Source organism: Balearica regulorum, chromosome 2, assembly GCF_011004875.1.
Source record: "Balearica regulorum gibbericeps isolate bBalReg1 chromosome 2, bBalReg1.pri, whole genome shotgun sequence".
NCBI lineage: Eukaryota > Metazoa > Chordata > Aves > Gruiformes > Gruidae > Balearica > Balearica regulorum.
In genome coordinates this window covers 111,603,063-111,630,727 of record NC_046185.1, presented here as the reverse complement: position 1 = coordinate 111,630,727, position 27,665 = coordinate 111,603,063, and the positions used below count along the sequence as shown (strand labels likewise).

The following is a 27,665-nucleotide window of genomic DNA, read 5'->3' as shown; positions in this document are numbered from 1 at the left end:
TCATTTGAAATTCCAAGATTCAGGAAGAAAAGCAGCTCCTTGCTTCCTAATTCCAACCCTTGCCAGAAACACATTTGCTGTGCTGCTACTTTGTGCCACAGTGCCCGCAGGCAGCCCCATGAGCAGGTGAGCAGCTGGGGGAAGAGGGTGAAGTTTACTAAAGCAACCCATATGCACATGGGTGGCTAACTAGAAAGACTTGCCAGGGGTGATATTTATAGGAACACACATGTAACTAGTTGCTGCAGCTGCTCCCTGAGCATACGATAGGTAGTAAAGATGTCCTTCCTAGCTAGTTCCTAGTTTCATCTGCTGAAGTTGTCATGGGGGACCCTTTTTTCAGCCAATGGCAAATTAACTCCTCCTCCAAGGCACGTCGCCTTATTCTCTTTAGTGTCCTTTGTCATAAGACGTAAGACACCCAAACATATCTATATTTCCCTGTCCCCTGGTAGGAGGAAATGTGGAAACCCAAAGCACGCTCCACGGAGCTCTGGCCTTGAGCTCTGAGCCTCTGAAGTACAAAGGGACAGAGGTTGTCATGGCCAAGGGCCTTCCTTGGTGTCTGTACCTCACGTCTGGAGGTGGTGTGAGGGGCACCCAGAGGCTGTCCAGACTGGGGTGTCCACTGCCACCTCCTCCTCCCAGCTGACCATGGCATGCTGCTGGGAGCCCTGGCAGAGGAAGCATGCCAGAATCTGTGCTGAGAAGTGGGAGTGTTTCCTGCAGCGTCCTAGCTACCAAAGTGTGCCCCAGAGTTGCTTGACAGCAAGCCAAAATCACCTGTTTCTAGCAGTTTCATACTGTAGAAAAGTGTTTTCCAGTGTCCAGGAACAATTTTGTTTATTGATGTTTATGTAGCTTTAGAGATAAAAATTAATCTGTAGTAATTTCCTCTGAAGCCAAAGGTGTTGGTGGCTTAGGTTCCTCCTCATTCCAGTCCCCTTCCTGTCCCTGTCCCTGCAGACTCTGATGGATGCATCAGAAATCCTACCTCTCCTGTTTCTAGTTTCTGAATTCCAAAAAAACCCTAGGCCTGTCCCCAAGAGCAACTATGAACTACATCTGATTCTGCCCATGCAGACAGACCTTACAGGCAAAAAAGACAGCTCTTTCAGACCCTCCCTTCAAAACCTAGACTTTACCACAGCTTAGCAGCTCCCAAATGCTACAGACCTTCTGGCAGCGGTGGGCCTCATAGGATCTGGAAATAGCAAGTTATCCAGGGAACCTGGGACACTAATTATAATCCACTTTTCTTTGAAAGCTGTGCAATGAAGGATTGAACATAGTTCTCAGATGCAGTCATTTTGAGCTTTAAGCTGGTACTGTAGGTGTAGCCAGAACTAAAGGTGCCTCAGAAATAATCTTCATCTTTCACCCTTCCTTACCCTGTTTTGCAAGTCTTGAAGGATGTAGCAATAATGATGCTTTTTTCACCTCCACTTTTCACATCTCAAATACCAACACTCACCCAAAGCTATACCATAGCTTTTTGACCCCTTATCTCCTGAGCCATAAGCCTTTTGTCTATGCTGGCAGTGCAGTCTTTCAACGAGCTCTCTGCATATTGCAGGGTCTGGCAATGAAATTGAGTTTTTCTTTTTCAAACCCTAATGCTGTCAACAACCTTAATGCTAGTTTTCCCAGTCTTTCCATAAATCCTGACACCTCCAGTCCTCTCCCAATCTCTTCATCTGCTGAAAGCTGTTCTTCTTGCACTCTTTGCACTTGTATTCAGTGGCTGAGAATGTTAATTTCTGCATTTCATGTTCTTCCCACAGCATGTACACTGAGCCATGATTTTCAGTCTGGCTGTGTCCTGAGTCATTGGCTTATCTTGCATCTATGTACTTGTTCTGTACACTAATGGCTGTCACTGTTTTGATTTTTCCCTTGGACAGCTCCCGTGCTGTTGACATTTGTATGCGTTTCTCCAGGGTTGGAGATATTTCTCTTGACATTTTCTCCTGCAAACTGAAATCACATGTCTCACAAGCGATGCTGGTTCTGATTAGAGAATCTTTTTTGTCTCTGGAGTTACATGTGGATACCAGAGCTCTCCATTGTGTAACTCACATATCTAAGTTACCCTCTTCTTCTTGATTCTAGGTAAAACCAAAATACTTTGCCCACCTCCATCCCAACTCCAGTACCTGTCCACAGTATCTTTCTGCCTAAAATCATGTACAATTATCTATTATCCCTGTATTTCCCAGCCAAAGCACAGGGCATGAGATAGAAACAAATGTTTGCCTTATTAATCCTTACGGTCAGTTCTGTATTCTGGATCCATTTTTCCTTTGTACTGTTACAATGATTATGCAATGCTATTTGTCTAGAAATCCAGCTTTCCTGTGGAGCGAGTCATATTGCTTCTCTCCATAAATGTTGCCTTGTTCTCTTCTTAAACACGCACCCTTCTTCAGTGTGAGCGTCACTCCCCCATCACTTCCATCCTAGGTAATAAAATGGCAGGATTTCATTATCCTTCAATTAAAGAGGCTCTTTATTAGGACAAGCCTGTTCACAGATGCTGCAAGTCAACTCCAGCTAGCACTATGACTACATAACGCAAACAGACTGGTGCCTCCTCCAGACTTTCTTCTCTAGCTCGCACTCCATGCACATTGCTACATCTCTAAAGACTGAAGCATTCTACACAATTATTGGTATAGTTTGCACCCTTTTCAGAGGGTGTTAAGATCTCAGGTAGGAGAATTTAGCTTACAAAATCCTAGTTTGTTGTTTGGCTTACACAGCTGTTTCCATGGTTAACCCAGCCCAGCGGAAGCCATTTTCAGCTAGTTTTTTCAGTGACAAGATACTGTTCAGCTGAGATCTCTGATTCAGCTTGAGGCTGGGGGAAGGGCAGGGGGAGAAGAAAACAAAACAGGGTGGGGGTGGTGGAGGGTTTATTTCTAGACTCTAGTCCCGACTGGGATATAATTTCTGCTGACATCAGATCAGATCATTGATTCGAACACCGTTACACCCAATTTCTACCAGTTCAAGTAGAATTCAGACTGGCAGGCTCCAGCAAATACTCTCTGATAAATGCATTGATTGCATCTTTGAAAACAGCAATACTATAGTGGTGTATTTGGCCTGGTGTTTCTCGCAGGGGATTATGCTCCATTCACTGGTCCCTGAGCTGCCTCATTTTACAGAGAGGTTTGTTTCATGCAATCTGTGCAAAGTTCATGCAATGTGCCCTCCGATCGCTCTTTCCTCCAATCAGTTCCAGTAATTTGGCATTACTGAGAAGAGGTGGACATGTTTTGTTTCATTTCAAACCCACTCACACACTTTTGAAATGAGGAACAGAACTCCAAAAGGATTAGATTTGTTTTCCTTTTAAAGGGGGGCAAAATGCCAATTTGGGCTGCTGTGAAGAGAAGGAAGTCCTGAATTAACAATGTATGAGTTCTAGCTGTGGCCAGACACTCTTCCTCTTGACTGAGTTATGAAGAGGGGAAAAATCCCATATTATCAGTAGATCCCACTTCTTATAACTGCACCCTACAACTTCTGGAAAGCTCTCCCATTCTTCCCATTCTCCCAGGAAGCAGTTCTGCTGTGGACATAAATTGTAGTCCTCACGTTTATTCATTTCTGGATAGGAGCAGTAATGGCAGCTTGTCCTCTCTATAGCAAAGCAGTTGCTACATTCGTCTGCTTTGAGAGGTCTGTTTTCAGGAATCACTAACTCCTACTCATTTCCTTTTTGGGTTGTTGGAATCTGGAGCAGAGCAAGGGCAGTGCAAGTGGGGGAAGTTGAGTGAAAGAATTATGCCCAAGCCCTCTCTGCAACTGCTGTTGCTGCTGCCACTGCTGCCCAGGAATATAAATTGGATGCAGGGTAAATGGAGGATGTGAAAGGAGTATGGATGCCAAAATACTTAGCTACAGCTCTGGGTAAAATGCTTCTTGCCATGCCAGTAGTATGAAACTTTGTTAGGCTCTTTGGGAAAGCAGTGTCCTTCAAAAGCAGGGGCTTGGTTGTGTCAGAGCAAAGCCTGCGTGTGTTTATGGTGGCATATACCTTGAGTTTTGCTGTCTTATGGCACCTTGTCTTTGTGACTTTGCTGCTGCTGGATTTCAGAATGGGTGGCAAAGTCTTGTATGTAGCAGAGCAAGCCTGCTTTTCTTTCATTTCCTTCTCTCTGAACAGATAAAGAATAAAGCATTCACTTGCAGAGCCATGCTACTTTTTTCATAGCAGACAAAGAGAAGAGGTTTTGGAAGGAGGAAGGCCTGTGTAGCTCCCCGTGTGATGATTTATGTGACTTTTTTTTTTTTGCAGCTGTCCAAATTACCTCTTAAAAATCTGCATATTTGCACTAACTGTACACACCATTTGCCCCTCCACTTTGGCTTATGGTCACTGCCTCTTCCCACTCTGCAATGAAGCGGGGGCAATAGCAGCAGGGTTTGCAGCTGTGGCCTCATATTAGCAGAGGTGAAGCTAGGTAACGGTGGGTGAGGGCAAAGCAGCTGGAACGATGGAGCTATCTGCGGAGACAGCTGGATATCTCTGGAGAGCAGTAACTCCCTGCTCCCAGCTGCTGCTGCTGCCAGCATAACTTCTGTGCTCCTGCTCTTATTTTTTTCTTTCTCTGCTTGGGGCTCAGAAAGCTGAGCAGCAGCTCAGAGACTGCTTTGCTGATGGGCCTATAGATAGCATCATAGTTTCTTGTAGATGTGTGATGCAATCAGCAATGCAAACCTCTCGAGTGGAGAAGTCATGATTCAGGACAGCTTTTTTCAGAAGACGTGGCACCTAGATTTTGTTTCAGTTTCTTTATACTTTCTTTTTCCTAAAAGAATGCAAAGATTCCTAGGTAATAAGCTAGTTGCAGCAACCAAGACCTTGAGAAAGAAACACCAACTATCATTATGGATGCAATAAAACCTGAAAAACTTGACAGCCTTGACATGTGCTGGCCATTCTCCCTGCTCAGCTGAAGCAAAAGTACTCCCTGTGAGCTGCTTGGGTGTGTGAGAGGCAGTGTGTCAGCCTCAGTGTCCTGCAAGGTGACCAAGATTTAGAGGCTGGAGAGAGAGACGCACCGACATTTTCATTCTTCTTCTTGTGGGACCTACATCACCATTGCCGTTGTTCCAACAGAAGCAGTGGAGTAGGAACAGACAAAGGAGAGTTATGAGTTTTCCAACTCTCTCCAACTTTTTTCTTTTTTTTCTTCCTAAGCCTGGGATTTTATAAAACTCTAACTCCAAAATATATTAAAAGCCTGAGCTGCTTACAAAACCTCCAGCTCCACAGGGTTTGCTTATCCCTAGTAATTATCACTTAATACTTGGCCCAGCACAGCTATCTTTCAGTCTTACAAGGATAAATGTATTTGTTTCACTGCTATCTGAGCTCTTTTTCACCATCAGACTGAAACCTATAGTTTATTATTCCTGGACAGAGGCCTACACACACTATGTGTTACTTCTGTAGTTCCCTGAGTCAGTGGGAAATGTTTTAGTATTATTATCATTAAATATTTTGCCAGACACTGTGGTCTTCCAGCTTTCACATAGATAGGGAGGGAAGGGATGTGTGGCTAAAGTGCAGGCTTAGGAGATGGGAGGCAGGAGGTTTTTTTCCTTATCTGTGCCAAACTGCTTAGAGAGAAAATTCCTCTGCTAACAAGAAAGGTTATCAGGCCCTTAACTAGCTACTATCTCCTCATACTCGGGCTTCTCAACCCATCAAATTAAATGAAGCATTTCATGACCACAGGTGCATATAGCAGTAAGGCTCAGGCTCAAATACCCTATGCAATACTTCTTTGCATCATTGTTTCTTGGTATGCATAGAACAGTACAGGCTTAGTTCATATTTTTAAAGGAGAAATTAAAGGATCCTCATTACAAAGTTATTGATTTCAGGGGGTTTAGTACCTTCTCAGCCATTGTATTTTTTGTTGTTGTTGTTTGTTTAGATGTATTTAATCTAAAGGGTTAATCTAGAATTGTGAATAATGGAGTTTAAGTGCATAGGGACCAATACCAACTTAATAATGCTGCAAAAATACAAACTAAAAAATAAATTTTAAGCTCATATCTTTCAAGGTTTTAAGACTCTAGTTCAGAGTGGAAATGATAAGGACTAGGTGCTTTAATACCTACGAAGCCTTTAATTTATGCAACATTTAAGTTTTTTTATATTAATATTATGTATCACAGCATGTTAGTCTGAGAGTGATGTCAGAGCTGGGTGAAGCACAATATCACAGCAAAGTATATTTGCAATGGAAAATACACTAATTTCAGACTTCTGAATCCTCCTGTGACATCATGCTGGTCTCCTAATTTGTCATTCCTGGACAAAGACCCTGAAGCTTGTAATACTGTTTAGGAGAGTTCCCTTAACCACTGCCTGAAAACAGCGTGTGCCAGTCATCTCATTTGGGCTGATGTGTCTGTAGTTTCACCAGATATTCCCCACTGTTCAAAAGGGGAGGCTGACAGGCAGCACCAGTGCTGTCATACGGGCAGAAGAGCAAGAGGCAACATTAGCAGAGCTGACTCTACAGGGAATCAAGGATCCTAACTCCTGTAGCAGCGGTCTTACTGTGAAAGGCGGAGGGTTGAACCGGCACAACTCACTCAGAGGTTCACATCTCAAACTTTCTGTTGGACTGACTTTCAGTCCCCTGACCTCAGTCAGTTGCTCAACTTTGAAAATCAGGCCCCTTTAGGTACAATTGGTGCATATTGATTTCAGAGCAGAACTGGAGGAAATTCCAGTCTACTATATTACCCGTCCACCTGCGCTTTGGGAGATGTAACTGGACCAGGAAAAAACTAGGGCTCGTAGTTTGGCAGAAAGACTGGATGCAGGTGGATGTGGAAGAGCCGTACTGCCAAATGCAATAGGACGCTGATCCCTTCCACCCACCCTGCAAGCCGACTGCTTTTCCCCCAGCAACAGAGGCCATAAGGACCAGAAACTCACGCGGTGGCGAGCAAGTTAATAGTTCTCCTAATGGCCTACATGCGCTACATGCATCAAATGAAACGAGTATGAAAATGGTTCATTACCTGCCTGAGATCCAAGGTCAGGTTTTTCAAAGGAATTTAGGTACATAAAGTTGCAGGTGGACAGCTAGTAATGTTTACAAAAGCACTCGTGCCAGATTCCCATGGATTTCAGTATGGGTTAGACACATGGAGATGGAGTGTCTTGAGGCATCCAAGTCCTTTGAGAGGTGGAGTATTTTGCATTTACTGCAGTGTCCTGCAGGGTGCATAAGGATTATTACTATAGAGCAGCTTGTGCGCTGTGAATCCAACATACTGGCTTACCCTGCAGTGACTTGTTCATCTTCCCATACCCAGTGGAACAAAATCTGTTACGTACATCCCACGTATCTACCATCCAGGGAACAATGCCTATTTGTGTTCTGGAAGCCTTCTCTTGAGTTTACTTTTCTTATTAAGACGGGAAAAAGATGGGGGGGTGGAGAGAGAGAGAGAGAGAGAGGCATCAGTGTCCAGCACACAGCACATTACCAGCTATATTGCCAATTAACGTGCCAGGATTCCCTCGCTCACACATGTTATGTTGTTTTGATGTAACTAAACGACAGTTGCATTCAGCTGCTTCTTTCTATGGAAAAAACATCTTCAAAAGAGCAGATGAGCGTGACCCCATTTCTGATTTTGTTTCCCGTTACTTTAATTGTATATATATTGAATGTATCATCTATCGTGGAAAATTGCTTTCGTCTCCGTAACATCTGCAGGACACTACTATGGCAAAGACTAGTGCATCTGCTGACGCAGCTTTTGCTCTCCCCATTTGTTATTTCATTTCACATTCACAAATTTCAAACCTGCGTTCCTAAACCTAGCCTGCTAAACCCACTGATTTCACTGGGAAGCGCAGGTGCTCAGCAACACAGCAGATCAGGCCATTTTTGTTTAGGTGTCTAGATACGCCTTTACTAGCTTAGACATTTGGACTCAATGTCTTTGCTCTGGGAGCATTAATCTTGCATCTCAAGTGTACACTAAATTCCAGTTTGCTTCCTCTGTCTCAGTCTGTTAAAAATTTACTTCCATGTTTTTATTAATACCATTCAGCAGAGGTTTTTTATTTTGCTTCAACCACACTGTCAAGCCACTGGTTGCTCATTGGTGATCCCAAAATGATCTACAAGTAATGTCCTGTGTATGCATCCAACGTTTATTGTTAGAAGATGGATGTAACCCTGATGCTGAGGCCAATACTTATAATTTCTTTGCATGCCACCCTCTACTTCTTGTAATCCTTGTAAACCAGAAGAGACTCTGGTTTGACAGCAGGACTGGAAGGTTTGTGCGATTAATACTGAAGCTAATTTATTCTGTGAGTGGCTCTGTTTAATCCCGTGACTGTCTGTGTGCAGCGCATGCATATCATCCCCGAATGCCTTGGTACACATGTTAACAATGGGAAAAGGACTTGGTGGAAGAATGTAACTTTCTAACTCAGCTGCTGCAGTTGGCAGAGGCTGTTCTTCCCTTAGTCCGCAATTTGTCTTACTTGATCTTGTGACTGCCTGTGGAAATGCCCCAAATTGTTTTTCTTAAATTTTCACCTGCAGGACTTTAAATTAGAGACAGGAAAAGCATTTCAGCAGTGTTGAAATAAATGTTTTTCTAATTGCATGCTTTACTTTTTTTTAACTGAATTTTTCCAGGCATTTGTTTAAAGATGAAAATACACTAGTTGGGAAAAAGAAGGAGGTAGGAAATTGCAGGGTTCCACATGATGGATTCTTTTAATCCTTTTTTTAAGAACGTAAAGACAGTTTGCTTCCCTTCAAACAAGCTGTCAGTTTACTCTCTAAAGCAAGTGGAAGTCTTTCTAAGAGCCATAGAGATCCTGGGATATCTGCCAGGGACAAATACATTCATGACAAGGTCCAGTACCTGGTCTTTACTTCTTGCCTTTTTTTCTTCCATGTGGTAGCATCACCACAGCCCAAGGGATGGATGAACCTTTTGAAGGCAGAGCCAAGATTAATATTTGGGACTGGGCCTGCAAGCCATTTTTACCCACTCCTCCAAGTACAAGCAGTTCCTTCTCAGACCCCATTAGTAACAGAATCTGCCCAGTGACAAAGCCCTGCAAGATAATGCTTTAGAAACATCCCAGATCTACACTTGTGTGTGCGTGTGTTTATGTCCTGGGCAAAGCAGGGAGAGAATTTTGGGTTTTTGCTTCTCCTGTTCTGCCACTGCAGAAGGGAGCCCAGCTGTCTGTAAGTGCTTTTCGACCAGTTTACGTCGGTTCAATTGCTGAAGGCCAGTTTTTTGCGACAGTAAAAGGTGGGGTTTTTTTATATATATGTGTATAGAGAGAGATAAAACACATTATATATACTTATAAATCTAAACATGACCTATTCTGGTTTGCTTAAATCACAGAAATCCCTGGGCAAAACAGAATCCAGGTTAGAGATAGTGAGAACATTTCCAGAAGCACTGAGCCCTGTCTTGCAGCTGCCATCTGAAAGATGCACTTGTATCCAGGTCCTGAGGCACCATCTCTAACAATGTGTGTCTGTAAATTCTTACAATATTTTGACTTTCTCCTATATTGTACATTTGATCAGATTGAGTTCCTTGCAAAAATGAATGGCTTTACTTTTGTCATATCTTGGACAAGTAATAATTATCAGGGAATCTATTAAGAAATAAACCAGTTTTTGAAAAGGAGTGAATCTGGATCATTATTAAAGCTCATAGTCTTTTTTTTTTTTTTTTTAACTGAATAGGTAATTTAGTTCAAATGTCTAAATGCTCACATGTAACATATTCAGAAGGCTCTGAGTACTTTTCCAAAAGGCATGCAGGTTTGCAAGTTCCTAAGCTTCTGGGACTTTTCACAGGAATTAGGCTTACTAGGTATTTTAAGAACAAAAAAACCCCAAACGAAACCAAACAAACAAAAAAATAAAATTGATGCTTCTGAATCACTTTTGGTGCTTTGCAAATGTTACATTCAAATCAGCTCAGTTCTTATTTTAGTCACAAAAGTTTATTTTTTCACCTTGAAAACTGGTATTCTTTTGGGGGGTGAGGGGGGGGAGCAAGGTTAACAGGTTTTCTGGTCTCTTCCATGCTTGATAGAACTGTCTTCTTTTTCTTTTTTTGAATCACAAACAGAATAGCCTTACAGTGGCCAGTAACCCACTTCTTGATAAAACGAACTAACACACAAGTATTGTAAATTCACCACAAGCCACAGATAAGAGGGGAGAAGCTTACATTAGTGCAAATGTAAACATGGATTTAGTGTTTGTACGTATTTAAGCCATTTACACATTTACGCCTCATTCCTGTGTGCAAACTAGGAGAATGATAAAATCTGCCGAAAGCTGTGAAATTGAATTTGAAGAGTCCTTGTAGATTTATTAAAAAACAACACCACTTCTCTAAGTTTTTCCATCCCTGGCTCTAATACGTCTGCTGGGTCAATCCTCTGTTGAAGTCAGTGGGAGTTTGCCACTGATTTCAATGGAAATAGATTTCGATTCTTCTGCTGTAAATCCCCTGTTAAGAAAATCCTACTGATCAGTAATGACTCATTCAGAAACAGAACTTGTGAGCTGTTTGAAAAAGCCCTTTTCTGTATTTAGCACTGCTTAAAATGTATTATTAAAAAAATCATATAACTAATTAGCTCAGGAAATAAAACTGAAAAGTTCCCTTTTTTTCCTCAAACCCAGCCTCTTCCTCCCTCTACCCAGCTCCTCCCCGCTCAAAAAAGTGAAGTATACAATAATGCCAGTAATTATGTGTTACGTGATTTTTATTGCTTTGCAATTTATTGCAAATGTTTTTGTGGGTGGTACAAAGTATTTGAACAGGTTTTCAAACTAGTCAGAAATTTATTAAATATTGGTGATTGTTATTACAGGTTGTGTTTTATGATCTAAGGTTGATTTATATATACAAAAACCAAAAGGCAACGCAGTGTAACTCTTTCAGCATTCTTCTTGTGGTAATGCTTCACAATGCACGGCGAGCCTCTCTGAGCTGAAGGGGTTCTACATAAGCTGAAGAACAAAACTGACCATTACTGAAGCAGAAACAAAAGCAAAAGTATTCTGCATGCCCTGCTGCTTCCACTAAGTCGAGTAGAGTTTGTAGATAGTCAGCATTTCCACAGAGTTATTTGCAGACTTTAGGATACCTGAACTTTAGATGTTGGATTCAGAATATTTTGCTAAACTAAATGTTGAAGATCACTTGAAATGCACATGTAGAAATAGCTTCCAAAGGAGAAGTCAAATAATTGCTGTTATGATGTATGTCTGATTAAACGTCTATATGATTCAGGGGAGGGCACAGGGCACATCATGTATAACAGCTAGACTATAAGGTCACCCAGATTATTTCATGACGCACACTTTTTAAACCATGCAGTAATGAGTAATAGTTAAAAAAGGACACATGGATGTATTTGCCCTGCAGATGTCCTGCAGATCCCAGGCCATCTAGCTGATTTTCTCAGAAGTGCTAGCAGACCCTCCATATCCTATCCCATTTCAAATACAGACCGTAACATCAACCACAGCATGCAAGGATTCCCCATACATCTTCTCTCCTCATTTGTCTTATTTTCCCTATTGGTCACCCATCAGAAATAATTCCCATCCTGACTGGTTTGAGAACAGATAATAACGAACAGCAAATAACCACAGAAAATCTTAAATTTGAACGGGATGTTTTCAGATAAATAAGAAACATGCTTCTGCCTGGGAAAAAAAAAAAAAAAAAAAGGAAATTCAAATGCAATGGCTGTTTATGTACATAGAGGTTTTCCTGACCCTTCTTTCCCCTCAACTGGGAGAAAACTGTAGATTGCTGATAAATTTAGAAATGGTTATTTGTTCCACCCTGGTTTATGATGGAAATTCTTGAGGGAAAAGGGCATGGCTGTTGCATGCACTGAGGTGGCATCACCTTTTCTCCACAAGCCTGGCACAGCTGAGATTATAAACAACTAACTTGCTGGCCCAGAGACTGGGCACTAATTTGTCTTCAACTGCCAGAGGTAGTGGTGGTTGGGAAATGAGTCACATCTCCCTCTGCTTCTGTTGTTGAAGCAGAGGGATTACCAAACTAATGAGCTGCAAGACTGTCTAGGTTTCTCAAATTGTAAAATCCTGAAGAAAAAAAAATATGCATGCGTTGGGCTTTGGGCCATCTCTACGTACTTGCATTGTAGCCAGCAGCAAAAGGTTTCTGCTTCATTTCAGCCTTCAAAACCCATGGGATTTTTTTTCTCACATCCTCAAAAGCAATGTAAAAAGATTGGTATTCCTAAGCGTAGAAGGAAGTGGTCTAAGTCACCTTCTGGACTGACAGGAGAGAGGAAAAATCACAAGACGACATATATTCAAATCCATGGTGGGCTGCAGAAGAATAGTTTAAATTTTGATCTGAGTTTCATTCTGGCCTTGAAAGCAAATCCTGTCTAAACCAGGCATGGATCCACACGGACATTTTCTCTTCAGCCCTTTCCCTCCATCATGCTGTGCCTGTCAGCATAATCCCAAACCTTGCCTAAATTAAAACATGACACTGTGCACACAGCTCTCCCCTAGGTAGCAGATGAGAGAAGTGTCCTATAGCTTAAGCCACCTTTGGAAAGTCTAAAAGCATTATACTGATGAAAAAAGGAAGTATCATGCTGAATGACAGTAGAGGCTTTTATTTATTCATTGGTTGGTGGAGATTTTGGTTCAAAAATTCTGTAGGCTCTAAATCTTTGGCACAAGTTTTAAGTCTCTGCTGAATACATTAAAAGACAAGGCTGTAGCAAAGAGGCACATCATTCCTTCTTTAGGCATTTAACTCCCATTTACATCAATGGAAATTAGATAATTCACACATCTGGTCCTCCATCTAACATTTCCAACTGTGTCCTTGGGGTGCTGAACTTAAGACACTAAAAAGGGCATATTTTTAATGCTAAGCAAGTCACCTTCAGAAGTCTAGGTGCTGTTACAGTGAATAAAATTTGGTACTCCGAAGTGGAGGCACCTAAAGTCCTGAATTACTTTTAATCTATTTTGTATCTTCATTTACTTTTCGGTAAATGCAGGCCAAACTACATACAGCTTCACTAGCTATATTTGTATCTTCCATCTTTAATTTCAGATTTAGGGTACATTGATAAATATTCCTTTTCTTAACTTTGAGGAAAGTTTCATTTCCTCCACTATTCCTTGGTCCATCCTAAATGTTCCTCTTCATATTTGCTATTTCCACTGTTCAAATTTATTACTAAAAATACATACATGCACGTGTGCCCATACACATACATGTACACCCGTAGTTATTGTTTAGGTGATTACACATAAGGGCTGTGCATTTTACTTGATATGGTAAAACCACACATGCTAAAATACAATTTTATTATGTAGTATTTGTAATGTCCATTTAAGCATCATTCTCATTATGTAATATATGCATTTCAGAATTACGTTTAAATTCAGCACAGCTTAAAAGGCAGACAATTACTTTTCTCTAAAGAACATATTCTTCTGTGGGTAGGTAAGAAAGACACTTGCTTTTAATTTCTCATCACAAATCATTCTTTTGAGTCTCTTGATAGTTTCATTGTTTTTTTGTCTTGAACACTTCTAGGCAGTTAACTGGTTTCAGAAATAAATACAATAATTTAGATGATGTCAAAACCAGCGTGAAGATCCACACACTGATCTTACAAGGCATTAAGTGGCCTGAGTGCAATCCAGAAAACACATTTATGTGTAGGCACACCCTTGTATCATTTGTGGCCGGTGACCGAAACGCCGAATCCAGAAAAACTGAAGTCAGATCTTCCTTTGAGCTCTGTAATGCCAGGGCTTCACCCTGACGATCTTTAATCAATGCATTGTGGGCACGTTGCCAGACAGCTTGGAAGAGGGATCTTATCTACAGTGACTTCCTGCTCTGTGACAGTACACCCCATGGCAGTGCCCCAGCAGGGATCCTTCTCCTTGAGCGCGAAGTGCGTATTTGGGTCAGGTAGCATGACTTTACTTTGTATCTTCCTGGACACATATCTAGGCATCATCTAGGCAGCTTGCTGGCTTGGCTCTGCCTCGGAAACATGCTCAGTGGCCTTTCTAGGTAGTAACTGTAAGAAGCCACCACGATGCTAAATTAGGACTAGGTATGCTGATCATCTTCTAGGTACTGGCCTTTCCCAGGGACATTTCTTTTTACACAGAAGAGTGGAGAGAAAAGGGCCAAGGGTTCCTATAGGGGCACGGCGAAGGAGAGCAGCTGAACATGGGCGAGATCTGCGTGAGAGTGTGGAAAACAAGGATGGGCTCATCCTAGCCCTTGCATTCACAGAAGGGGTGACTAAGCCACGACTTTGCCCTTTTTCAGGAGTCTATGATTTTCAACTGCTTTTAAGAGTACCCTGTCTGTGGTTCAGACATTCTTCTGCTTAAACTTTGCTCCTTGCTTTCCCATCATGTTGTCGTGGTGAGGGGGCTAAACTGAAAGTGTGGAAATGCTCCCCTGAAGCCCCAGATGAGTTTCCCAGAAGTGTGTGTGAGCCCTGGGGAGCACAGCGGGGCTGGCTGCCCTGCAGGGTTTCACCTCCCTGGAAAGGGGTCGGAGGAGCTCCGGGGCCACAGGGAGCACAAGGGGAGGCCATTTGCCTCAGAAATGGCTGGGTTGGAAGCAGGTGGGACCTCATGGATTGAGCCCACTCACAGCAGACTGGTGACCTTACACGATGGGACTGAGCCAGGTTGTGACAGATGGTATCCCTGGATCTGAGACTGGGTCCTGGCTCTTACTGTTTAGTTAATTAATTGGGAGGAACATACATATTAACTTGGTAAATTGTGAATACAGTATAAACCCCTCTGATTTTGTAGATAGCTTGAATCCTATGCTGGACTAAAATGACAAGTATAATCTAAATTGCTGGTAGATTTTAGTCGTTTTCTCCTGGCCCTTGTCAGTTGATTCGCAGAAGTAATTCTGGAAGGACACTGATAGAAGACCTATGAGCTGATGAAGTTTATTGGATAGGCAAGACTGATGGGATAGACATTCCTGATGCTAATGTGTACCTCAGGAGGGTTTATCTCTAGCAAGTCCTCATAGTAAAACTGACTTGGTGGAGTGTATTTTTCCATAGCAAACATTATCCCTGAAGTGACATACCTTACGTCAGGTAGGCTGGAAGTCTGATTTATGAGGCTACTTCCTGAGATGTTTTACATAATTAAGAAGGAAAAAGAGGCAGAAATACCCACCCTCTGCCGACGCTGGCAGACATCCCAGTGCCACTGGGAGAAATGGGTAGATTGGGTTTGTTGCTGGGCTTTGGGGTGCAGGCTGCCACTTGGGGAAGGGCTGTGCCTGTCAGGTGTAAACCAGCATTTTGTGGATCCGCAATGGCACAGGGAACAAGGGACTGCAGGGCAAGGGTGAGCATTGGCCATGAAGCCTTTTCTTATAGGCGTACCCTCCATGCCAGCAGCTCGCAGGGAGTCAATTGTCCCAGCTAAACCTCCAGAGGAATGTCCTCCTCTTTGGTTAGCTTCCAGATACACACACTTTAAAGCGTTTTTCTATCCCAGCAGTGCAACAAAAGGATCTTCCAGTCTCAGGGCAAGAGCCCCATCTTCTTCAGCCAATTCTTTTGAGATGTGGGTGATGCCTCTGTGCCAAGATAGTCCGTTTACCTCCACAGTGGCTTTTTCCAGCAGGTTTCCAGGAATGAGAAGAACAGCTGGAGAAACTGAATGTTATGCTTCATTGGTGGGGGGAAATTCTCTGTACTGCAATATTAGTACTCACTGCCTCTTGTGGTCACCAAGCACTGTCATCAAGGAGGTTTCAAGGGGCTGGTAAGGAAGTGGGATGTACTGAAGCTCTCACGCTTGAGCAATTCCAGTCCAGAAGGGTAATGCAGGGAGTATGTTTATCATGTAAACAGTGAACTGTCTGTAAAAAGGGAAGTTTTATGCAGCGATGGGAATGTGGGAAATGAGAAACCACAAATTAATGAGAAACCCTACCGAGGTTAAAGTAATTTACTGATTAATATTGATTTAACTTCGTTTGGTCAGAGTGGAAGGGAGAGAAGGCATAGCATTGCATGATAAACCTTTTATTGGCATGGGTTTGAGGTTATTCATAAGTGAGACTAACCCACATTAGTACCAATAGCTTATGCTGTACCATTCTACTAGGTATTTTGGATGGCCCACCTGGACAGTTGTGTCAGACAAATTTTTTGAAACTTTATTGGTAATCATCTCTATTTACCTGTAAAGCTCCAGTAGGGTTCTCTGGTATTTATTCTTTAGGGGGATTTTGGAGAAATAAATAAGTCACTAAAAATACCACGGTAGTGGTATTGTGACTAGAAGAAACCCAACTTTCCAGTCTGATTTTTTGGGACCTTCCAAGTATAGTTACAGATTTGTGTAGAAAAACAGGAATGTCCCCTTTCTATTCTGCCCACGCCTAGCCCTCAAGGTCATGAAGAAAATTACTTCCCTCCAATATCAGGATTTAATCTGATTGCTCCTTTTTGCCAAGGCAACATTTTTTGGGGACTGTTTTTCCAATTTGAGGAAAAGCTGAGAATGGTGGGATGGTAGAGGATAGCTTCATTTTTAGGAAGAGAGATGAGGCACAATTGTTAAAGGTTGGGTGGTTTTTTTTAGTGAACCTTCTGGAAATGTAGAGTTGATGCAATTTATGACAAAATGCCCATCACTGACTGTATAGATATTAGAATAACAACTTGTAGTCCAGTGCTATTTGAGATATGGGTGAGGTTTTTTTACCAGGATTGGGACAAAGGTAGAAACTTATTTTGCAGTGGAGTTCTCAGTTGTTTATTAAACCTTTGTCTGCCTGGAAAGTGCTCAGAAGTTTAGCTGTGACACTGGTGGTGGCAAAGAGAACAAGGCTCAGATCAGTGTCTCAAAAGCAGAAAGGTGTATTGGGCTCCAAAGTGTATTGCTTTGTCCTCCACCGTATCATACCCTCACGTGTGGGAACACTTCCCACATTCCAGAGCTGGCAGCAGTTTTCAAATTGTTAAAAAAAGAAAGAAGAAAAACAAGAAAAAGAAAAAGAAAAAAGAGAAAACCTGCCACAAAATCATTTCCTCCTTACTTTCCAAATGTGAAATTCTCAAATTAAAGTGGCATGTGCTGCAACAAAGACTATGTTAAATGCTGGATTAGTTACAAGATGAAGATCATTATCTTATGAATCATCTAGCAAGAAACGGGTGCTATATACCAAAGAAGATAAACTAGGGACTTCCCCCCCTGCAGTTTCCAATCAGAAGCAGCATTGTGCTTTAATTCTGGCAGGTTGCGAGATGCCAGACTTGTCACCATACCAATGCTGTTTTACACTCCTTGTGCAAACTGACCTGCTAATCTGAAAGACGAGCCTTCATTCACTGTATTTTATTATGAAGTGATTTAGAAAATTACAAGCTTCACTCCTGAATTTGCCAAGAGAAATTGGTGGTTTTTTCTAGATACCTCAAGATATTTCACAAACAATTTCAAATATTAGGGGCTAGGATCTCATAAACTATTGGATGTTGCATCTGCATTTGGTACATAATTTCATATAAGCCTACTTCCATCTGCTGTACCTGCCATATTTTCTCATTTCTTTCTCATCTTGGCCCCTTTTTTGCTCACTATAAGAGCAGGATCTTTAAATACTGTATCATCTATATAATTACATAAGCATACAATATTGAGCAATAGGGTTCTGAAGCATGACTTGCATGGTCACAGCAGACTTCTGGAAAGATGAACTAGAAAAATTATCTGACAACTGGGTGCTCTAATACAAATTCAAACAGAAGATAAACTTCTGGCTATAGAGGATCTTGATGAGCTCCAGGACGAAGGAGAATTGGGAAAGAAGCTTTCTTAGGAACACTTGCCTATCCTACCTTGGTGAGAGGTAGGAATGTTTGCACATGGAGAACAGGAAAAACGGGAAAGTGCAAAAACCAGCAACAGTCTCAACATTTCCAGTCTTCCGTAGATGAAGACAATAATAACCACCACACTATGGTAATAAGTGTAGAGTCATGATGACAGAGCACAATTTGACACCAGATTTGGCATACCACAGGCCATTTTAGGGCCTTCTGACTGCACTGTGTTTTAGGCAGCACTAATATGATGCTAGAGTATCTATGCTCAGTTGAAAGTTAATCAGGCTGTTTCATCTTCAAAGGCAAAATCTTCATTTAAATGCTTGACCTTCAAGATGAGAGCAAGTCTAAATCTTCATATGTGCAGGTACATTTATATATATACACATATTTTATCTCTTTATTCTAAAGCTGGCTGGACATGAAGAATTCAGGGCATATTTAACTCACACATAATTGCCATGCATCCATTGCTTCTAGCATGCAGCTGACTTGCATTTGACCAGTTCAACACATGGGAAAAAGAAAAGCTTTTTGTTGCATCTGTCCGTTTGAACTTGGCTCAGTTGCTTTTGCTTGTTGCAATGTAACATAATTTATGCAGTATTATTGTAAAAGTGAGGTTGAAAGAAATAAGAAAACTTGGAGTTGCTTCTGGAATTTTGTTCCTTTAGTGTGGTCATGTTACCCTTGTACTTTATGACCAAGTTGTTAATTCCTTGAAGTTACGATATCAATATGATCTGAATGTAAAAAGTTGATTTATTAACAAGGTAAAAGCATGTGAGAAAGAGACAATATTCCCCTCCAGATTACATCATATGAGAAAAAAAATAGCCATTTGGGAAATAATTGTCTCCTACACACAAGAAATAACAGAGGGGAATTTTAAAACTGAAGTGTCTGCACAGATTGAAAGCAAAACTTTTGAAACTATTCAGAACTCTAACAGATGACACATGCCTACAATGTTGACAATGCCTATCAAACTCTACTTCCAAATATTTTTAACTTTCCAGGTGATACAGATGTGTGGCTCTATTTCAGAGCATCAGAGTTCACAGTGTTTCATGTCTAGCAGTACAGTTCTGACTTTCTATGTATAAGCCAAGAGAATAATTTCTGGGTGTAAATCCAGCTTAGGTCAAGGTCAGGTCTGAGTTCAAAGAAGTCTAAAGTTTCAGTTCAGATTTGTTTACTGTGAAATCTTGCCAGACCTCTATTGTCCATTATGTCCTCTATGTCTTTTAACACAACACTTCAGTGATGGTGATTAATTCACAGAAGCCCACAAGGAGCCTCTTGATCATGTTTTACCACCTAATTGAAAATAAAGTTGAGAGACTTCTTTTCTTCTCATGATGCTGATGGAGAAGTGGTATCCCTGGGACTCATAAAAATGTTCCTCTCTGTACCACATTTTATAACAATAAAACTTCTGATGGAGAATACCCATCTCCACGTTCCATCTCCTCCCCACTAATGACACCTATTGTGCAATGCTCTCATTATAGTTATTGAGTCTTATTAATCTAAAAGCTCTGATAATCCCTGTATCTAGGCTGAGAAAGAGCTAGATACTTCTCAAGATTTCTGAAAAGTTCAGAAGACATAAGTGAAACATTTGGATCCATGAAAATACATAATCTTTTTTGCATAAGACAGGACTTTTGTAGGCCCCTTGATAAATGACTGACAGGTCAGCAATGTGATGGCTACAATACTGAAGTCACTCTTCTAGTGATATTTCTACCATTAGGTCAAAGCATCTCAATATTTCACCTGATATCAAACTGGAACCAAACTCTGTTTCCATTAAGGGCTGTCTCAGAACTGAAAATCCACAGTGCCTGAATCCAGCAGCCCCACTCACCTTCAGCTTTTTGCGTGTGATTCCCTCACTACAGAGTGCTCATGGGTTTTGATTCAATTATCTCCTTGAGATCCACTGTGCAGAAATAGCTGGAGTGGTGCTGTATGGGTGGATGTGTCTTCAGTAGTACCATTCATATAGTAGTTCTCAGCCTGAGTAATCTGTCAGAGTGAGGGCCTTTCGCTCTAGTTCAAACGTTCCTGAAATCCAGAGGGGGTCTGATTTCATGGGTCTAGTAGAGGTTTCTCACAAAAATAGAGGTATTTTCAAGATATCCAGAACCACAAATCCAGCTCCCATTGAATTTCAGTTTCCCTTACAGGTCATTACTGTTTTCACCACTCTATGGCAGCACTGGCCAAAATCAATCTTTTACAACTCCACTTCCTACTCACACTAAAAGAAAAAGGTTGGGGCATTTAATTATAGCTATTTATATTTTCAAAATGAGGAAGACATTCTGAGAAAGAAATTGGTTTTGCAGCCAATTCGGGGACCTTCTGTCTACAAAATCTGCTCTAGACACTTTCCCACCACAACTTTCTTTCCATTATTAGGAACTTACACTACGTTGTATTTAGCTTGGTATTTTGCCAAAAAATGTTCTTTAGGTCTCTATAGTACAAAATCTGACAGAAAGCATAACACAAGGAAAAAAAGGTATTTTTAAGTCCCTACTTTTTTCCATTTTCCCATCAGAAAAATTTTTAAAAAAATATTAGTAATATAAATCCATCTCTGTTCCAGTTTTTGCTCTGGTTATTTATACCCTTTAAATATGATCCATGTAGAGAAGTCCAAAGTTATTAAATCTGTTCAGATAGTCCTTCAATCTAGTCAGGAGCTGAGTGTACCTGGCACAGGCACCAAGTATTTCCGTTTGGTTTCTGAGCTAGAAGTAAGACTTGAAGTAAATGATTTTCTGCTATGATAATGATGATACTACCAGACGTCCTGAGTGGAAAAGGCCAGGGAGGTTCCGATCCTGACTCACGTTCTGATATTGTCTCTTTCTTTTTTACCCTAGGAAAACTCAGCTCAGATTCTGTCTGTGGTTTTCAGTAAGAATAGTGCTTTTCCCTTCTTCCCGCACAATTTTCCAGCCAGATTGACTGAACTACAGAAAGGTCAAATGACTTACTTGGAGGGTAAGCCATGAGTCAGTAGCACAGCTAGCATTGAATAAAAACTTTTCCTGTCCTCCAGTCCAACCACTAGACAACACACAATTGCTTTCATTGACCAGAGAGCTTTAATGAAGTCAGCATTAGCTGTGGTATATGCTAGCATGAGTCTCTGAACAGTGTTAGTATACATTAGTATGAGTCTGTGAAAATCAGTCACCTTCTACCAGCAATTCGTTTGCTATGTGGCAGACAGCAGACCTTGGGTCCCTCTCTTTGCATGCCTTGTGTCCTGTCTGTGCATATCGCTATTTGCACACTTAAGTCATGCAGCTGTGCTCCCATCTGCACTGGGAGTTGGTGTGTACAGTTCTATTCAGGGGCTGAACTACAGCCTTCGTTCTCAATCTTTGAGTCCTACAACAGGATTTCAGCTGCCCTTCCTTTATAGTCAAGAAGAGGGAAAAGGGCCCATTATTCTGTTCTGTGGTAATATGAGATCACGGTTTGGAAAACATTCAGAAACACTGGACAAGATAAACTCAACAATCTATTTTGACCTTAGGCTTTACCAATGTTTGCATTTAGCTGACCTATATCCATCTGCACATATTTTGGCAGATAGATGTCTGGAAATTTTGCAGAGTCTGATGGAAGATACTGTAAAAACCAGAAAATATGGCTGAAAAGGAGCTTGAGCAGGCATCTAATTTATCCTCATCTAAAGCAGGATGGGCTTTATCTACATCATTTCCAGCAGGCGACTCAACTTCTATCCTCTACCTTCCCAGGTAATCTGCGCTATCACTTCACAACTCATATTATTAGGTTAGACATTAAGAGAACCTTTATTGCCTTCCCTCATTGAAATGAGAGTGTGTTGCTCATGTATATGATGTAAAGCAATCAAAAATTGAGCTCATGCAATATAGAATGATATGTATTACAAAGTCAATGGTACAGAAGTAAATGTGTCTTCAGCAAGAATTCCCTTTCTCTTATGGTACCTTTTGCAGTACAAAGAGCCTTTCCCTCACACACACACACACACACACACCCTGCTTTTTACTGAATAATGCCTGGTTCTCCATTTCTCCTAATAAGGCTCCATTTACAAAGATTTTCCAAATGCTATTCTACACAACTGCCTGTGTATGTGAAGAAAAGGTAATAGGAAAAAGAAATAGTTTTCAAATGACACTGAAGATTTGAGTTTTCAAAGCCAGGAAATTAATATTGAATCATCTGACTGAATTTGCTGTGCTGTGCTGCGATGTTTTAGCTCATACGGCACACAAGATAACCACTGTTCAGAGACCCTGCAGTAACTCAGCAAAATAGGCTGAATGGAGGATGGCGTTTCTGCTATAAATCATCAGGTCTATTGTGTATGTGTGTAATAGACAGGACTTGAGAAGTGGGGAAATATGGGACTGTTATGGAATACCAAAAGGAACTTTTTAGCATGTTTCTTTTATTGATGACTGGTTGGCAGCTCAAAAAACCCCCCTCTAATATAAAGTCACCATATAAATTAGAAATGGAAAGAGCTACTATTAGATCATCTTTTCCATCCTCCTGTCACTGTGGAATTGTTTCCTACAGTGTGTTCTTGAGTGTTTTGTCCAGTCTTCTCTGAAATAACTTAAGCAACAGGGTTTCCATTGCTTCTCCTTGGAATCCTACCCCACACTGTAGTAGATCTTGTTAATAGGAAATGTTACTCTAAAGCATAAATTTTCCTGCTCTCAGTTTCATCCCATTAATTCCACTTATACTCCCTTCTCTGGTCCTAATCAATTCCTTTGCCTCTTAAGTGTTTATATCCTCCTAAGACTTATGGGGAATTATCATACCCCAGTTAGATATCATTCAGCCAAGATATGTGGAAAGCCCATTCTCTTCATTTTCCTTCAGCCCACATCTAAGCCTGGATCATTTTTTTCCCTCTCTGAAGTCCCTTCAGTTTGTCATCAAGTCGCCCTCAATGTAAGTTGAAGAGAGTTCTGGTCCCTACACTGCAGCCGGAGACGTGGCGATCGGGTTTCCAGAACACCAGCAAACCCCAACTCACCACAAAGTCAGATGTGGAAGAGTGGCCACGGAGACCACTCAGGAAGAAGAAGAAAATAAAGGAGAGTGGTGATTTGCAGGGAAAGAGCAATGTAAAATGCCCACAAAACTGCATAAGCAGTGGTCCCCGGGGGAAGAAGAAGAGCCACAGCAAACCCTTGCAGGAGTGCTGGGAGCTGCGCTGCCCCATGGCAGTGGGGTATGGCACCAATGGCTGACACCCTGGCTGGCAGCCCCGAGTCATGCTGGTGGGGTAGAAATGCCCCCAAATCACTCTGTGCCCACCCCACGCCGGTGGCGCCAGGCAGGGCCGGCGTCACCACTTTGCCAGCACTGCTAACCATTTCGCAGTGTCCTGCACCATGACCTCATGAGTGGCAGCAACCTGGGAGAGCGTGTGTTTCACAGATGGACAAAGCCCACTCTGTGTACAGGTTTTTTCCTTGTGGCTGTAAAATTAAGGAGTGGGAGAGAAACCTGGGCTGTATCAGTCTCCCGGTGGTCCACCCCCTCTGCCCAGCCCTGCAGATTGTCCAAAACGTTGTCATTTTTACCCCAGAAGGCAAGCAGGCCTGGGGTAGATCCAGAACGGATTACAACATAATCCAATTCACAGGGAGGGGTATTTTTGAAAGAGGATTATTTTTTTTTTTCTGGCTGGCTGCCAAAAATAAATAAATGCTGTAAGTATAATGTAATGTTTTTAGAGGGCATGGTGATGGAAAGAGAAGGCTCGTTTCCATATCCACATTAGAGAGCGGGGGGAGGGGGTAATTTGTTTTCTGCAGTGGTGTGCGAAGCAGTCTGAGGGTATGTAAGGTATAAATGCTGCTATTTCACACTGGAATTTCAAACACAGTATTAGTCCGAAGAAAGCAGTGCTTCATTTCTAATCAGAACAATGTACTATGGGTGTTTGGTCTGCATTTCAGCATCAAAAAGCCTCCGCCTGAACCTTTTATGACCTTCAGAGAGTTTTGCATAATTAGCTTGATTAAAGACACAACACGGTTTTAGCACCAGGGACCAAAACCCACAAATTACTGAGGATTGCATGTTTTGCAAAATAATACCATTCATGTGATTATTTGTTTTGCTCTAATTATTTTTGAAATATTACTCCATTGCTTTGACTTGAATTGCTGGTTGTAACAGATAGCCAGTTCCCAAATAAAATCTAAGTCTCTACAAAAATGTTTCCATTGCATGAGAAACTGTTACTGGATTTCTCTAATGTCATAGGGCTGAATTTGATGTTTGTATTAGGGATATGACTGAAAAAGGCCTGCAGTACAAATACTTTTCAGCTATGTATGCTGTCATTTCACTGGGCCTTCCTCAGACTTCGCTTTTACCATTTTGATTTTAGTGTGTTAATCTCAAATTTTCAGCATGGCAAATCCAATAAAAACCAGACCCAAAAGGTATGACAATACGTAGCTAGACTTTTGCATCCAGGTAGCATCAGGTCATCTTACAGAGAGCAGTTTGGGGACTGCTCTGATCAAGGAATCCACAAGATAAATCTGGGGACTTGCAACAGAGGGAAGTACTGCCCTTATGCTCCTTGGACCATGCAGGGTAGAAATTGAGTACACAGAGCATCCCCAAAGCATTGCCAGAAAGGAGATATTTGTCTATTGATATAAATAAAAGGTACCTCTTCGGCAAGGCGACCCACTTACCTCCTGCATGCTAAAATGGAGACTGCCTAGTGGTTTTCTCTCCACTCACACAAGAGGTAGTAATTTCCCACTGCCTGAGGGTGGTGGAAAGAAAAATGCTCAGAATGTCCCGAGTGTCCCAGGCCCAGACGGAGAGCTCTTTTATAGGACCCTCATCCTCTGCCAAACATCATTTTTCTGCACTGCTTTGGTATGGAGTGGCTGTGGATCCCTGCCCATCGGCTTGCCTTTTCTAACAGGTTTCCTGACACACTCCCTGTCCCTCAAACAAAGAAAAAAAGGAATCAGGCAAGTGCAGTTGGGTTCACACAATCTGTGTTCACGTGCCTATGTAGTTGTGTATGACCAAGCCTACATCCTGCTCCTCTGTCTGGTTTCCAGTAGCTTCTAGGCTGAAGAAAATGGCCAGCTACATTACAGAGCTTGCAAGGTCTTTAAAGTAACCCTGCCCTTGTCCACACTGTACCTACAGCCCTTACGGTCCACTGGCCTGCTGCACAGATTTATGCAACCCTCTGCTGTTAGCACACCCTCATTGCTGCAAAAGATCTCAGCTCAAGACCTTCATGTGTTAAAAGAAATTAAGGAAGTTGCAAAATCTGTTGGTACAATAATAACAGTGGGTGTTCTTACAGAAACCAGTATAAGCTGGTTGAGTGGCACATCTGGGATGGTTTTAAGAAGAAACTTGATTAATACCACAGATGACTGCTATTTAAAGCCACTCGTTTTGATGCGTAGTTTGGGGGAGGTTCAGTTTACCCCTAAGGAAAAAGCAGGAGTTAATACAGACTGTGAGCATACGTGCTCCACTGGGCAGTATTGATCACTGGCAATTTAGATTTGATATTTTAAAAGTGGGGAACTTGATTAGAATAAATACAAGGAAATTCCAGTGGGGCAAAAAGTGCAAGGAAAACAGCAGCAAATCCCTCTCCCCCTTAGATCAGAAATTTAACCTGAAGATCAGGTGAGACGATCTCATTTGGAAAGTAAAGTGGAAGAGATATAAATGATCAGTTGTTATGTGTGGTTAAAGAGAAATCTGCAGCAGCTCACTCTACAGGACTAACAAACAAACCACTTCACTCGAGGAAGGTGACATTTAAATGCGAAATGAACTGGGCCATGACAGTAGATAAAAGTAGGACAGGACATGAGCATAAGTCCACAATGATAAATGCTGGTTGTTGGATACCATGTATGACAGTTGAATGCCAGTGAAAGAGGATTTTGGAGCAGATAAATACATTTGTGTGTTGGCCCTTTGTTGTTCAAAGATTCCTGTTTCCAACACTCCACTTGCAGGGATGTAAGTTATGATCAGGGTTGAAGAGTCTTGAGCTGGAGGAACTTGGAGGAAACTCATATTCAGTGAAGTAATGGGATACCAGAGTACTCATCCAAAGGAAGTGAAGTGTGAAATAATAGGTGGGGTACTGGCACAGATATATTTTCTAAGTAATTAGATACAGGTGTTATTAACCAGCACTAGAAAGTCCACACAGTGACTATTTGTAATGGATCAGAGAAAGAAGCTGGAAACCTTTTACTTCAAAAGGGTAAACTTCACATGCATCCTTGGGAAAGTGAGGAGTGAGCTAGCAATGGAGCGAAGGACCATATTTGCAGCGTGCGGTTTACAAAGGACCAAGGCCACATAGACTCTGCTGAGGAAGTTCAGCTCTGCTCTTTGCCAGAGAGCCTGATCTGAGTATCTGTGTTCAGAAGTAGGTGAGGATGAGTGGTGAATCCTCCATAGCACGCTGGAAATTTAAACAGCCCTGTGACAATGTCTGTGTCTTTGCAGGTTGGGAGGGGAGGTTCTTCTCTTGGTATAAGAGAGGCTAAGATCAATGCAGCTTTTGGGATGAACAGATTTTAGGCAGCACTCAGTTCAGCATACGGACTAGTTGTGGCACCATATGGAAGGCGATGATGTTATAGCAATAGATGTAATGGATCTGATTGTGATCTGGCTTGCGCCAGTTCTAAGCAGATGCAACTCCTTCAGCTTTAATGGACTTACCACAGCTTCACACTAAATGAAGTGAAATGAGTTTTGGGTACAATGTATCTACATTAAGCAATGAAGGACTTGAGATTTGTGTGATGTCTTTTTAAACTTCTTTTTGTTTTAGTTTTCTTTAACTAAAGTGCTAGCATGTTGTGTGGGGAGACATTTTTTATTCTTATTAACAGTTGCCATTCTGTAAGCTGCGCGGGGGTTCCTGCGCAATACAAAGGCATGGTACTGCTCGGGCTGGGGAGCTTTGTGCCAGCTCTTCACTGAGGAACTTCACAGCAGTTTTGGACACATTTTTCCTCATTGGGAGTGGAGGGAAGAAAACAGAGCATGTGTGCACAGCAAAGGCAAACTTTCCAAACCTGGTTAATCTCACCGTACTCTTGCTGTGCAAACCCCGGCTGCTGTAAATGAAATGGAGCTGAGGGAAGCAAAAGCACAAGGAATAGAAGAAAGAAAACAAAGGAGAGAAGCAATGGAGAAGATGGAGAGGTAACAAGCTAGGGAGAGAGGAGTACCGAGCAGCAGGCAGGCTGTGATAGCAGCACTGTTCCTAGAAAAGAAGAAAGCAGAGGGAAATATTTCTTTGCAGATAAAAAAGACCTAGAGATCTGGAGCTGGGCTGCCTTTCCTCGGTGTGAGAATTTGCTTCCTGACAATCCTTTTCCCACCACTAGTCATCAACGTTTCCTGAGAATGGGTGGCTGGAGTCAATGGGCAGATGCTCTTCTAAAAGAGCATAAGTTTAATAAGTGTACGCAATTCCCCCTCAGCTTCTGATCAGCACTCAGCTCTTCCCATAGCTGTATAAATTAATATTGAGCAGCAGGTCGCTTGCCCTCGGTGAGCAACCCTGCATTTGGAGGGACAGGGAGGAAAATGGGGGAAGGTGAAAGGGGTAGGGAAAATGGGA

General features: G+C 41.8%; 1 protein-coding gene across 18 annotated transcripts in view; it reads left to right on the top strand.

Moving 5' to 3' along the window:
- The window catches only part of LOC142600499 (uncharacterized), a 292,390-nt gene that overhangs the window by 222,330 nt on the left and 42,395 nt on the right, over positions 1–27,665 (top strand). The window contains exon 4 of one of the 18 annotated variants that reach the window (XR_012834020.1): positions 14,215–14,394. The exons of 16 other annotated variants lie outside the window; for them this stretch is intronic. The gene's annotated coding sequence lies outside the window, so the exon portion shown is untranslated. Of the gene's footprint in view, positions 1–14,214; positions 14,395–22,925; positions 23,163–27,665 lie in introns of those variants that run through there. One more of the 18 variants, XM_075745336.1, reaches the window with a different exon arrangement.